Source organism: Physeter macrocephalus, chromosome 1 (assembly GCF_002837175.3).
Source record: "Physeter macrocephalus isolate SW-GA chromosome 1, ASM283717v5, whole genome shotgun sequence".
In the NCBI taxonomy this organism is placed as follows: domain Eukaryota; kingdom Metazoa; phylum Chordata; class Mammalia; order Artiodactyla; family Physeteridae; genus Physeter; species Physeter macrocephalus.
This window is the reverse complement of record NC_041214.2, coordinates 123,039,993-123,051,718: the sequence shown is the minus strand read 5'-3', so window position 1 is coordinate 123,051,718 and position 11,726 is coordinate 123,039,993.

The window sequence follows — 11,726 nt, the reverse complement described above, 5'->3', positions numbered from 1 at the left end:
TTTCTCCCAAGAGACCCATTTCATGCTTCATTAATTCATTCAATTAATCAATAAAAATTTATGGGAAAGCAGCTAAGTGGCGGACGCTGCCTTTATGGTCTTCTAGAGCTTAACTTCCATTGAGATGAGAAAAAATAATTAAGATAATATTTACTAGAAAATAAGAGTTCTATGAGAGAGAATGACTTTGGAGAGGCTAATGTACCTGAAGAGTTAATGAAACTCTTTCTGAGGAGATAGCATATAAGTTGGTAATTGAATGTAAAGGTATCACTCCTTTGAAAATCTTGAGGGAAAATCTCTCTATGACTAGGAGAATATTTAGTGTAAATTTAGCCCAAGCTTGTTCCTCCGTGGGCAAATTTGCATTTACTTTATTAGTATTTTTTAAACTTTTATAGAGATATTATCAAGAAGTCTACCAACAGAATTATTTTATATTGGTTTAGTTAATAATGTTTTATTTTATATCTCAATTTACCACATAAAAATTCTATAGGATACACAGGGATAAGATGATATAAATAAAATGGCCAAGAGAAGAATTAAAAGAATATATCTATTCTTTATATACATATATTTTAATATGTCATTATATTAAATAATGTTTCATATTAAATAATATATATCATTATACATGTCATATATATATTTATATTTCATTCCTAGTATGTAAAATGGTCAATTGAATGCCAAATTAATGGCAAATATGTAAGAAGAAACAAGATATATGTATAGCCTCAAGTATCTCCCCCAAATACTTACTATTTATTATGGTGCTTTTACGTATGTCTACAATTCTTTGAAACTACTCCCTCTAGGAGGAGGAGTAAGTTAACCTCCTCTTGAGTGAGGGCTGGATTTAGCTACTCACTTCTAATGGAGTCTAGAAAGGGAAAAATAATAACCTTACACTGGAGAAACCTGGCAGATACTATCTTAACCAAGACATCCAAGTTAACCAGTAATGCCGCATTGTTACCTGTACCCATAATATAATATGATGGAAAGGGAATTTTACCTTTGTAGTATTCTCTCCTAAAATCATTAACCACGTCTAATCGTGAGAAAACATAGGCAATCCCAAACTGAGGGATGGTCCACAATACCGCTGACCATTATTCTTCAAAAGTCTCAAAGACAAGGAATCACAGATTGGAAGAGACCAAGGTGATATGACAACTAAATGCAACATGGTATATTGACTTGGACCCAAGAACATAACATTTAATTTTGATAAAAGTTCTACTGCTTTGTAAGACACTAAAATTAGGGGAAACTAAGTGAAGGATATATGGGATCCTTTACATTATCTTTGCATCTCTCTTGTAAATTTAACATTATCTCAAAATAAAACATTTGAGGGGCTTCCCTGGTGGCGCAGTGGTTGCGCGTCCGCCTGCCGATGCAGGGGAACCGGGTTCGCGCCCCGGTCTGGGTAGATCCCACATGCCGCGGACCGGCTGGGCCCGTGAGCCATGGCCGCTGGGCCTGCGCGTCCGGAGCCTGTGCTCCGCAACGGGAGAGGCCGCAGCAGAGGGAGGCCCGCATACCACAAAAAAAAAAAAATAAATAAATAAAAAAATAAAACATTTGAAAAATATCAATTATTTTATGGTTAAGTGTTTAAAAAATTTTTAATCTATATTTTTCTGGTAAAGAGCTCATTTTTAATCTGGAATGGAAAATTATCTTGGCCAGATAACTTTTACAAGTATTATATTGCTATTTAGAAGCCATGTTGTTTTATTTTAATTTTAGTGACTTATGTTTAGACTGTATCATTCATTCCCATGCAAAAAAAATCAAGTGAATACAATTCAATTGTGTAAAGTGTTATATGAAAATGGCTCTAAAAAGTATGCTATGTATAATTGCAATTTACACAAGAAGCACTCTGAATCCTACTTTCCAGATGACATAAACAAAAATGATACTCTCACATTAACACTTAGCTTTTCAGAGATTGCATCAGTGATGCTGGGGAAGGATTAAGGCATTAGAGGCTAAAATCTGTCAAGTGTGGTTATGCATCTGAGATCATTTACTGAACCAGGAACATACTTTTATTATTTTCATGAAAAATGTGCTTCTATAAATGAATACTCATGTGATTATTAATACCAACAAAGACAAAAATAGAGCATGTTTGTGCAATACATTCTCTTGTTCTTATTTATAATTGTGGTCCTGAAATATTATCCTATGAGACAGCATGATAGGATATCTTTTCCAAGTTTATTTAAAGCCTTCACAAAGAAAAAAGAACACGCAGTATGTTCCATTTCAATATATTATGTATCTAGGTGCTGGAAGTAGCCAGATGCACAGTAATTTCCATGCCTGAGACACTTTCTAACCTGCTGATGATTAGCCCAATCCCACCAGTGCCTTCAGAAAGCTCTTTCTGCTGAGACAGCTATTTGAAATAATGGCTATTTTGCACATGTCCAGATTTGAAGATAATAAACTCATCTCTTCATAAATCCTACTATTTCATGTAAAGTTGAGCTATACAGTGGATTACAAAAAGAGCAATCTTTACCTATTAGGTATTAATACTACCTTAAATCCTGAAGTCTATAACGTAAGGCCTAATTTGCAGAATATAGTTCCAAAATAAGGAATGGGAGTATTTTCCTTACTATTTTGTGACAGTGATGATACAGTAAGAGAATGATTCACTCAATTAAATTAATTTAATAAACATTTACTTAGTGGGACCTGAATTTTAGAAAAAGTGATGGCTGTGCCTTTTATACCAAAAGTAACAGATAAGTTAAAATATTGCATTAACTAGAAAAAGAGTATGAAAATAAAGAATAAACATAAACGTTTAAATGTTCACATGACAGGCTATGAATAAAACGGTAAGTAGGTGATCAGAGAGTAAAGAAGTGAGTTGAGAACGTAAGATGTTACAGAAACCAAGAAATGAAAGTCGTTTAAGATGTATACGTGAGAGGCAAACACAGCAAGGCAGTGATAAAGAAAAGAAATGAGAAAGATATTTGGAGTTTTGATTGAGAGATTATAAGTGACCTTTGATGTAAGAGTTTCAATGGATTTGTGAGCATGCCTCTTAATGGTTAAGAAGCCAGTGGTTTGCCAGGAAATGCAGGTGTAGGCACATCTTTTGGTAAATGAGATAATGCAGGAAGGGACAGTTGTCCTAAGGCCAGGATTCCTTTAACAACTGATTACCTTTCAGGGCTGAGAAATGATCTAATATTTTATTTCATTGTTTTTTTTTTCCTTTTTGTAACGAAAATGTACCAATTTGTTTTGTTTCATTTTACTTATTATTTCCAGTCCTTCAAACATTTGCTAGATTTCTGCTGTGTACAAATTATAGTGTTAGGCACTATGGGTGGCATCAAAATGAGCAAGATATGCCCCCTCTCCTTAGGAAAATGATATTTTTTAAAAGGTATTTGAGACATAATAGCAAAGAGTATAGTATAAGGAAGACTATGCTCTAAAATACATAACATAATTTGTTACATGTATTGGGGTGGGGGGAAGATATAGAAAACTTGGTTGAAATAAGATCAGTAAGACATTTTAATGCCATGCTTAGAAAATGAAGTTTAATTGCATCATTAATGATTGTAACAAATGTTTATTTTATGTTTGTGAAGAGTCTAGAAGATTGGATTGGTGAGGATCCTAGACCTCAGTCCTTTACCTCTAGGAAGATGAGCTCTGTTCAGAACTTTGGACTACCTGAAAAGTTCAGTTAAACATGTGCCTTTGTGGTATCCTGAGTAGTGCTTTCTGACAGACTTGGGATGTTGACTTTGAACAACCTTACAAAGTGCTAAAGTAGTAGGCCTCCTATAAGAGAAACATAACCCTGGCTCCAAGACAGATGGCAGATAGGCTATTATTTTTGACATTCCCGAGAGAATGTACTGGAGTACTCTTCTGAGTCCCAAGGTGGGAAAAACAGAACCCACAAGGGTTCTCTAGAGATGATGCTCTATCTTTTTTTTTGGCTGGAATAAATCTGGAGACAGTTCCCAGCAGTACTATGACTAATGTTCTTGGAAGGAATCATCCATATATCGATCCAAATAGAGAATATTTATTTTAAGATTGGCATCTAACTACTCTCTCTGCTTTTCAGGGAGAAAAAGGAAAAAAAAAATGTGGTAGTTCTTATTGGAAATAGGAGCATATGTTTCCCAAAATATTTAACAGGCTTTTGTATTATCTAAACCTTGATATAAACCAGGAGCAATTAAAATGTAATAAACAAAATATGCTCTTTTCTCATATAATATTACAGTACAAGCACTTAACATATATAGCAATTTGAAAGGTAAATTCACATTTATTATTTTAATGAGTTTTTAAATAAGCTTATTTATAGTAGTTATATATGACATATTTAGACACACCCTCTCTGCACATCAATTTCTTCGTTATAACGCTGACATTTTCTTGACAAAATAAAAAGGGAACACATTGCTCTTGTTTCTGTATGATAGAACATGAATTTCCTCTGCAATGGAGCCTCTGAGGATTTGGTAAGAGCAGTTGAAGAGCTGTGAACTGCACTTAAGCACCTTTAAAATGAAAGTCTTTAATAAATGGGAGTCATTTGCTTCTTCAGCTGTTCTTAAGAATAGCAGCCCGCAGGGGGAGAAAATACAAGAATGAATGAATGCTTAATAAATATTTGTTGAATTGAATTGAGGAAGTAATTTATTATTCTTCAACCGCAAAAGATATTTTGGAGCTTTTAGAAGGAAAGTACTATGGCAATTTAGCTTGATCTATGTAGAATTCAGTAGAGTGCCTGGTAGGCAGGAGGTCCTGCCATGGTAAGGCAGCATGCCTCAGCATGGAATTTGATATGACACAGGCATTTGAATATGATTGTTGGGACATAGCTGCTGACAATATAAAAGGTTAAAAAAAGTATATTTTTAAACTGGAACAAAAGGAGATGGCAGTTCTTGACACACAATAGATCCTTAGGTCTGCTATGAATATTATTTTCTTCTCTTTCCTTTCAAGGTGGGAAATGAGACAACTTTCACCGAAATTATGAAGTCTTGAGCATCTAGGAAAGAGCCTATAATTGCCTTCCAGCACAATAGTGAAATGGTGCTACTGGTCACAAACTTGATTTTGGAAAGAAAAACTAGAACACCTCATAATGTTAAATCCCGTGACCAACAAGTGGATAACACAATGACACTAGCAAACCCCTTTTTAAAAATCTTTAAACATTTCCTCTTATTTTTTCCTGATAAGAAGGGTAACCTGTAGGTACATTTTTTACCTTTTCAGACATGTTTCTGTAGCTATATTTATTATAATTCATTCTTTACTTGGTATAATTGCTGTCTACAGAAAGACCTAGCTAACACAAAACCTCTCAATCACGACTCAATTGAGATTTGGAGCTGGATATTCCTTGTTTTGAAGACACTCTTGTGCATCTTAAGATGTTTAACAGCATCCCTGACCTATATACACTAGATATGCCAGTAGTAGACCCTCCCTAGTATTGACAATCAAAAATGACTCCAGACATTACCCAATGGACCCTCGGGGATACTGGCTAGGCTAACTGATAAATTATATATATATGGTTCTATTTAGTTGTGTATATATACTGTAGACATAAAAGGGACAGGTAATTTCTGTAAGAGTATATTTAAGGAAGGTGAGCTTTCTTTAATACACTTTGAAATATTAGTCAATTGCTATTGTGTTAGTACTTATTGAATGATTATTACATGATTCTCTTTATGTTCTTGTAAAATAATGCAAGTTCCTTTTACAATGAATGGCAATTAAACTTAAGGCACTGAACTCGATAGTCTTTACACATTATATAAGCTTAAAAAAAAGAATATATATGGAATGTACATCTCACAGTTAAAGTTAATTTTCAGAGGACTTAAGGTCGCACAACTAGAGCCCAAAGTCAGCTCCTTTTATCAAAACAGGTAGACTTTCTTTGACAAGACAGTGAAATCACATGGTTTAGGAAGCTGTGAAGAAAATGCTTTCTCATATCTAAGTTTTATAGGCCTCCAACATAATATTTAACTTTCTATTATTTTTAAAATTTCCATGGGCTTCCCTGGTGGCTCAGTGGTTGAGACTCCTCCTGCCGATGCAGGGGACACGGGTTCGTGACCCGGTCCGGGAAGATCCCACATGCCGCGGAGCGGCTAGGCCCGTGAGCCATGGCCGCTGAGCCTGCGCGTCCGGAGCCTGTGCTCCACAACGGGAGAGGCCACAACAGTGAGAGGCCCGCGTACCACAAAAAAAAAAAAAAAAAAAAAAAATTTCCAAATAGTTTGAGACTTTCTATTCAGTGAAATTTTAAAACAATGTAATATTAATTTTTCCAAACATTTTTTATATTCCCCTTGGGAGTCTGTCCAATAATATAACTCAAATACAAAAAAGAAATCATCCTTCATAATTTTTTAGAAACCTTTTTACTACAACTATATTAAATTTTTTATTTGAAGCAAAACTTTGGATTATAGTATTCATTTGTAATTTTGTTTCTTTGTCATTTAGTAAATGCTCAACTTGCTGATTTATGAACCTTCTCTTTCCTGAAAAAGCCAAGCTAAATTGCAATTGGCAGTTCTGTAAAGGAGTCTAAATTATTTTCTTTCATGAGTAATATGAAAAATTGAAGTATAATTGATGTTCATTAGAAACCAACGAGGATTTTTACAAGTACATAACTAGAAACTTGTCTAAAAAAGAGGTAGTTGAAAAAGTGCTTTTAGTGGATTTTTTTTTAACATGAAGGCACTCTTTCATCAAATTGCTGCAGACCTTGAGGATTTTGGGGAGTATTTTGTATAGACATATAAATTGATTATCATATTTCATTGAAATATGCATAATTTCATTTTCACATTTCAACATATCTGAATTTGTGAAGCAAATTAAAATCCCTAGTGTATGAGAGTTTAATTGGCACTATTTTTCTCTTATAAGTACATAAAATAATGATGCAAACTACAATTGATGTTTATATTAAATATCATAAAATTTAATGAGAAATATCAAAACATGTCAATGTTTAAAATTTTGATCCTAGAAATATTAACTCATTTGTTAAATAATTTAGATAATAACATTAAGTGCTAATGTAATTTCCATTGGCTATGGTTTGTTTAAAAAGCCGGTGAAAGACATGTTTTCCTAAATTTTTTTCAGTATAACTTTTTTATGCTGTCATATTTTGACAAATCATTTGTTCTTTGTTTTTGTCTTATTGCTTTGTGTATATACAAACTTTTTTTTTTTTTTTTTTGCGGCACACGGGCCTCTCACTGCTGTGGCCTCTCCCGCTGCGGAGCACAGATTCCGGACGCACAGGCTCAGTGGCCATGGCTCACGGGCCCAGCCGCTCCGCGGCATGTGGGATCTTCCCGGAACGGGGCACGAACCCGTGTCCCCTGCATCGGCAGGCAGACTCTCAACTACCGCACCACCAGGGAAGCCCCACAAACTATTTTGAAAGATATCCAATAAATCTTTTCCAAAATGCATGTTTAAGTGACCACAAAAGTGCTAAATATCTATCACATAAATTTATCAGTTTCAAGAGTGGGTTTTTGGACTAACGTAGGTACTCAAAACGTACTGGATTAAAAAAATGGGAATGATAATTATACATGGTTATAATTATTTCTATATTTGCTCAGGATGTCTTTTGCCTATTAATTGTTTCTTTTTTTAATCATATAGGTACAGGAATTTAGTATATTGATATATAGTTTGCATAGACATTTTCAGAATATATGGAATTCCATGAGTGTATTTCTTTTTTTCATATTTGTATGCCCATGAAAATATCCTGAACATGTCAATCATTATAACCTAGTTTGAACAGGAATATTATCATAGGATTACATTTGGTTATGTCTTTCTCTAAATATGAAAAGCCCTTGATATTATATCTTTTAAGCACGCATTTTTAAAATGAGGAATAAATAAACAAGAGTTTTGAAGTTTGCATCTGTTGATGTAGAAAGTAAGCTATTAATATTACATATATTCAAACTAAGCACAATTTATGGAATTAACTGTAAGTGAAACCATGTAGAATGACATTTCATGCTTTCGGTTTCTTGTGATTTGAAAGGGAGCTGTTTTTCTCTGACAGATTACAGAGCATTTGGTATCAACTTTCCATTCCTCAAGTTTAGGTTGCAGGTTTTTTTTTTTTTTAAGTGACAAATGGAAGAAGCCTGAACCTTGAATAAATAATTTTTCATACCCAATAATCCAAAGCTAAAGTGAACCAGGGATTTGAAGTAATTATTTAGGTAATTGAAGTTCAAATCAGTAGCTCACTTTGATAGAAAATCCTATTATGCTCATCAAGAGAGGACATTAAATAAATTGATATGCATTTATGTTCTGAAATAAACAATGTGCAAAACTTGTTAGGCATTACTTTGCCTGTCCTCCAGAAATTAGTATTTTAACAGAAAATGCATGGATGTGTGTAGGAACAGATAACTGGATAAATGGAGTAACTGATGGTCCATTTGAAACAACAAATATTTGTTATCTCATAATTTCTACAAGCCTTAGCTGGAAACTCTGGCTCAGAGGCTCTCCCAAGGCTGCAGTTAAGGTGTAGATTGAAGCTATAGCCAATTTAAGGCTCAGCCGAGGTCCTCGTCCAAGCTCACTCACATGGCTATTGGCACGTTTCAGGTCCTCAGTGGCTGTTGTCCAGATATATCAGTTTTCCATTGGACAGTTCACACGTGGCAGCTGGTTTCCCTCAGCACGAGTGAGAGAGAGCCAGAGAGGGAGAGCGAGACAAAAGCCAGAGTCTTTTGTACCCTAATCTTGGAAATGTCATCCCATTACTTTTGCCATATTGTATTCTTTAGAAATGAGTCCCTAGGCCCAGACCACACTCAAAAGGAGAGAATTACAAAAAGGTATGAATATTCAGAGGCAAGGATCCTTGCAGGTCATTTTAGAGGCTGCCTACCAAAGCACCACCAGCTCTCAATATGATGCCTGTCCTCTTCTAAGGCTAAAGTTTTTCTTCTTCTCTCCTGTTTGTGGTATGTCCTTTTCCCCCATCAACAAATATTTCATTTTCTCCCTTCACCACATACGTCTTTCATATTCTGTAAAGCTTGATAACCACATCTCCTCAATCATCTTAAATGTGAGACTTAGTAGGAACATTCATTTGTTGAATTTGATACTGTTTGTGTTATGCAGTGTTGTTTTCTGAATGCCATGGCTATGTTGCTGTTGAACTTAAAAAGAATTAAGGAAATTACTAAGTGAAAGCTGCCCATGATATTATGTTATTCCCCAAACTCACACAAAATCAATGCCTGCAGAAATTTAAAAGAAAGGTGATAATTTTGAGCAGGGCATCTTTAGAGATGGAAGAGAACAAGAAGTAGTAGAGAGTATTGAGCAAATTAATGTTCATAAAATCCAAATCACTGAATATAACAAAGGAATGTCCTCCTATGTGCTGCTGTCCTCAACTTGTAGAATGCAGTGATTCTTATTTCTTACCAACTTCTATAAGTTTTAATTTCCCTTGATGAGCTAGGATTTATTGTTCTCATAAAGTTTTCTTAATAAATGCAGTGAGATTGGTAACTGCACCAATTAATTAGTCAAGTACATATAAAATCCCTAGTGTTCATTTAACTTGATCTTTAAAAAGAGAGTCAAAATACAGATATATAAAGAGCTAAAATGTGTAGCCACTATTTTTTTATTTCAAATTTTATTTTTAGAAAAGGGAAATGTATAGTTTATTGTGCTTTGTAATCAGTATAGATGAATGATATTTCATGGGCAAGACATTTGTAAACAAATAGAAGTCCTTAGAGCAGCTGGAGGCCAGGAAGCTACTAATTATCTTTGAAAATAAATAGCTATGTAATGTTACAACCTTCTAGAGTTGCCTCCTATTTCTTTTTACATAGTTTAATCAAGAGTCTCGCTCCTCACATTTCTTTTTATTCATATACTTTTAAGTATATTGCACCTTATTTTTGATTCATCAACAGTAAGCAACTTACTTTTATAATGAATACACACTGCTTATAGTAATCTTATAATAAATTAAAATGTAGCAAACATTTATTTAGTCTTGACTGTGTGACAGAAACTTTTCTTAGTGTTTTGATAATATTAACATATTTAATCTTCAGTATAATACTTGAACAGAACTACTATTATAATCCCCACTTTTCAGATGAGCAAACTGTGACACAAATAATTTAAGTAATTAACCCACAGCTGGGACTGTGAACCTATAAAGATTTGTGCTTATAAGTAGATTGTGGTTTAACTACAAAATCATAGTGGTCTATGTAAATCAACAGCTCTGAATAAAAGCACTGTAAAGGCAGAGGATTTGTTTGATAGCCCATTATATATCCAAATAGTTGTTGAATGAATGAATGAGTGAATAAATGAATGTATAAATATATTATGCATCTAGTTGGGGTTTTAATAAAACGTCACTGAATTCAGAAAGCCTAAATGATGATCTAGATTTTACAAATACTAGTCATCAGAGACAGTGTTTTGTGAATTTCCAGAAGTGTTTATTTTGAACTAGTGGAAAACTTGCAGTTTCTGGAAGGCTTCCACATGCAGGGTCACCAAATTCATCTTATGGAAGTGCTGCTTCTGAATAAATAATAAGATGAGGCAGATATTTTTCATTACCTACACAAAACTCAATCTAACTTTGTTGTCACAATGTCTCATAAACTCAGTTGTTCAGATAAAATGGAATTTTACTTGTAAAATGATATATTTATTGACAACTTATATAATCATTCATAATAGAAAAAAACACATCACATTGTCGAGAACTAAAGGCAGAAATAAGAGGCCTGTCAAATCAACTTAGGGTGTACTAAATGGTACAATTATGATATACAAAATTGGATTTTTAAGATCTGAAGTAGTTCTTTACCAGGAAATTCTAATTGTTTCTTCCTCAACTTTTAAACAAAAGTCTTTTAGAATTCCATTATTTGGTAAAAAAAAAAGCACTTATCTTTCCGTTTTGCTCAGTAGTGGATTTCTATGTGTCATGTTGACATTACAATAAAACTATTTGGCAAATCTCAGTTTTTTTCATTGTTCTCCTTGTGAATTCACAGGAGCACATCTTCCCTTAGTCATCACCGAGAGAGCGTACTGAGCACCTGGCATGTGCTCCATGCCTTTCTACACACGGTGTGGGTTGCCAAGAAGTGGAGGGGTAGGAGGGAACCCCAAAGAGGTTTAAAAGTGAAAATGTATATCAAAAGTTTCAAGATAAGTGTGTAAGTGTTATAGAAATGGAAAAAGTGGAGATTAATGGGAAATGGGAAAAGCTGGGAGTATTTTTGGAGGTGATGGGAAGTATAATTTTTTATCATGCTTTAAAGTGATGACATGACTGACATGAAATAGGAGAAAAGGAGGAGGAAAAAGTGGCCGTTTTGTAACCATAAAATTTAACTTTAAACAACAGGATTCAAGCTGGACGACAGAGTTAAGACAGTTATATTTTTGAGGCCCTTAAAAAGACCAAATCTGACTTCCATGTGCAAGACAACAGAGAACCATTACGAGTTCTTTTAAGATGAAAGCAGCTTTTAAGAAGAGTAGTCTGACAGGATAATAAATGATGGGTTATATGGATAGTAGACTTAAGTGATGGAGAACCTATCTATAAA